Raw genomic sequence first — 4,153 nt, forward strand, 5'->3', positions numbered from 1 at the left:
GATTGGCTAGACTTCGTCTCACCTATTTTGGTCATGTTGTCAGAAGGGACCATTCCCTGGAGAAGGATGTCATGCTTGGTAGGGTGGAGGGTCAACAAAAGAGGGGAAGGCCTTCAACGAGATGGATTGACACGGTGGCTGCAATGATGGGCTCAAGTATAGCAGGCATTGTGGGGCTGGCGCGGGATCGGGCAGTGTTTCGTTCTGCTGTGCATGGGTTTGCTATGAGTCGGAAACGACTCGACAGCACTTAACAACAACAACAACAAAATACACAAACCTGAAGTGACATGGGTCAATGTATTTTATTTTATTTTTTTGCAGTGTTTCCTCCCTTCTCCTCCCACCTTTGGTACCTAACAAAGAAAGTTCCTTCCGTATATAAATTTTTCCTTGGCATTTTATGAACTAATACTGTATTTGTCCTTCTGTGATTGACTTATTTCACTCAGTGTAGTGTCCTTCAAGTTCATCCATGTTATGCAGCGTTTTGCAGATTCTATATTATTCTTTAGTGTTGCATAGTATTCCATTGTGTTTATGTACCATAATTTGGTTATCCATTTCTGTTGATGTGCATGTAGGTTGTTTCCATCTTTTTGGTATTGTAAGTAGTTCTGCAATGAACATGGATGTGCATATATCTGTTCTTGTCCTGGCTCTCCCTTCTTTAGGGTATATACCTAGTAATGGGATTGCTGAATCAAATGGTATTTCTAATTCCAGCATTTTATGGAATTGATATACTGTTTTCCACAGTGGTTGTATCATTTTACAATCCCAACAGCAGTGTATGAGAGTCCCAGTCTCTCCACAGCCTCACCAGCATTTGTTATTTTCTTTCTTGTTGAACTTCCTAGTAATGCTGGGGTGAGATAGTATCTCACAGTTGTTTTGATTTGCAAATCTCTGATGGTTAATTGTCATGAACATTTCTTCATTTATTTGCTGGCTGCCAGAATATCCTCTTTGGTGAAGTGTCAATTCATGTCTTCTGCCCATTTTTCAATTGGATTGTTAATCTTTTTGTTGATGAGATGTTGGAGTTTTCTACAAATTTTAGAGATAGGTACCCTGTCAAATATGTAATTATCGACAAGCATGTATTTGTTGCTGTCATTTTTTGTTATGTGCTTTTTCATGGTGTTGATTTCTTTGCTCTATATAATTTTCTTTTGCTGAGCTCATTTTATTTATGAATCATGTTATCACTTCCTTCGTTGCTATTGTGTTAGTATTTGCTAAATATTTGTTCTGGTCCTCTTTTTTATTTTGATGTGAAGGTTTATAATTTTTCTTTGAGGTTACCCTGTGAGTTGTAATTTTCTTCCCAAGTTTACGGAAGAAAATTCCATCTTGTATTTGTCTTGACTTCCTCACATTTAGAAGTTCTTTTATGACACAGTTTTTTCCCTTTTTTTGGTTTGTAGTCGTCCTCATTTGTTAACTGATGTCTCTGGTTCCCTTTTTACAATCTTGTAGGCTTATTTACCTCAGATGCTTCTATAATTGAGTTGATTTCTGGGTTATGTTATCATGTGTGTTATTGCTCAGTTTTTGTTTGCTGTTGCTGGTTCTTTGTCCGCAGGACTCCCTTTAGCATCTCTTGTAAGGTTTTTAACAAATTCCCTTAACTTCTGCTATCTGGAAATGTCCTAATTTCACCATCATATTTGAAGGAAAATTTTGCTGGGTGTGTAATATTTGGTTGGAAATTTTTCTCTTTCAGGATTTTATATAAACCATCCCATTGTCTTTTCACCTGCATGGTTTCTGCCAAGATATCCAAGCTTTGTCTTATTGGTTGGCCTTGTCTTATTGGTTGGCCTTGTAGGTATTTTTTTTGTTTTTCCTGTGCTGCTTTCAGGATATTTTGTCTTTGGTTTTGGTGAGTTTGATGATGATATGTCTTGGTGATTTTATTTTGGGTTCTATCCTGTTTGGGGTTCATTGAACTTTTTGAATGGATAATTCTCACCTTTCATCATAGCAGGGAAATTCTTTTCTAACAAATTTTTGGCAATCTATTCTGTGGTTTTATTTGTCTCTTCCTGTTCTGGAATTCTGATTATACATAGCTTATTCCTTCTGATGGTATCCCACATGAACCTTAGACTTCCTTCATCTTGTTTTGATCTTTTTTCTGATTGATCCTTTTCCAAAGAAATATTGAGGTATTTGCCTTCAGTCTCACTAATTCTGTCTTCCATTTGATTCAGTTCCACTCCTTTACCCATTTAATGTGCTATCTATTTCTGAAAATTTACTATTAATCTTCTGGATTTCTATCTGTAGATTTTGTATCATTTCTAATTTTTCATTCATTTTGTCATTTTGTTCTTGTGTTGTTCTAGGGTTTTCTCTGTGTTTTCCTCAATTTTTTTCAGTATTTCCCTTGATCTGTCTCTCAATTCATTGAAGGTACTTAAATATAATTCTTTTGAATTCTTTATCAGAGAGTTCCAATGTCTTAAGTCTTCCTCAAGGATGTATTTTGAGTCTGTATCCTGCTCCCTGTTTCTCCTGATTCTTTGTGTGGACTGTGATGCTCTGTTGTCTCTGAGACATTGTGACATTTTTGTATTTATATTTAATTGGTGATTGCATATTGGAGTGACTTGCCCACGATTTTTGTTTTCTTTGTTTTGTTTGTATGTTATCTATGTAAGCAGGGTACTTTGCTGTGCTCTGTTATTTGTTAGTTGACAGCACTTATACAATCATCACCTGTCTCCTTTCCCATTGTCTTCCTCCCATATGTCTCTGCTGTCCTTGGCAAACAGAGCCTATTCTTAGGGCCTTTTTTCATTCCATGTTTTTCACTAGTTTGTACCTAATCCACTTCTGTATACTTCCTATCAAAGGTCAGTGCTCCAGGATTATCTTTTGTCTGTCAATGGGTTTCTCTTTTCTTTGTTGAAGAGGGTCTGTGTAGCTTGTCTGCCTATTCTACAATCTTACCAGAAGTTCCCCCTCATGAGCATTCTTAAGTGTTCTGGAATTTCCATTCTTTGTAATATTATCCATAATATGTTGTGATCCACTCAGTCAAATGTCTTGGAGTAGTCTATAAAACACAAGCAAACATCTTTCTAGGTTTTTTTTTTTGTGGTTGTTGTTGTTTTACTTTCACCCAAGATTCATTTGGCATCAGCAATGATGTCCCTTGTTTTGTGTCCTCTTCTGAATCTAGCTTGCATTTCTGGCAGTCAATATATTGTCAATATATTGTTGCAACCAGTTTTGAATTATCTGCAGCCAAATTTTACTTGCATGTGACCTTAATGAATTTTTTGATAATTTCCACATTCTGTTGGATCACTTTGCTTTGGAGCAAATATTGACCTGATCAGTTGACCAAGTAGCTGGCTTCCAAACTACTTGGCATAGATGAATAGGAGCTTCCAGTACTTCATCTGTTTGTTGAAACATCTCAATGCACAGGGTGTCAATTCTTGGAACCTTGTGTTTCAGCAATTCTGCACTGCAGTTTTGACTTCTTCCTTCAGTACCATTGGTCTTTGGTCACATGCTACCTCCTAAATAGTTGAACATCAACCGATACCTTTTATTTATTTATTTATTTTTAAAGAGAGTGTGTGTTCTTCCATCTTCTTTTGATACTAGCTGCATCATCCAATATATTGCAACCTGAGGCTTATTTATTTATTTTTTTTTAATTCAGTTCTTTAAGCTTAAGAAATGTCAAGAGTGGTCTTCACTTTTGGTTTGCTAACTCCAGGTCTTTGTGCATTTCATTATAATACTTTACTTTGCCTTCTGAAGCTGTCTTTGAAATCTTCTGTTCAACTCTTTTATTTAAACATTTCTTCTTTTAAGTTTAACTACTTTGCATTCAACAGCAAGTTTCAGAATCTCTTATGACATCCATTTTGAACTTTTCTTCCTTTTCTATCTTTTTTAATGACCTTTTTCTTTCTTCATGTATGATGTTCTTGATGTCATCTCACAACTCATCTGGTGTTCAGTCATTGCCCTTCAGTGCTTCAAATCTATTCTTTACATGGTTTCTAAATTAAAGTGAGATATAATCAAGATTGAACGATGCAGGACACATCAAGAGAAGATGGCAGGAATACACAGAGTCACTGTACCAAAAAGAACTGATCGATCTTCATCCATTTCAGGAAGT

Source organism: Orycteropus afer, unplaced genomic scaffold (genome assembly GCF_000298275.1).
Source record: "Orycteropus afer afer isolate SDZICR_OR568_19922 unplaced genomic scaffold, OryAfe1.0 scaffold00047, whole genome shotgun sequence".
NCBI classification, from domain to species: Eukaryota; Metazoa; Chordata; class Mammalia; order Tubulidentata; family Orycteropodidae; genus Orycteropus; species Orycteropus afer.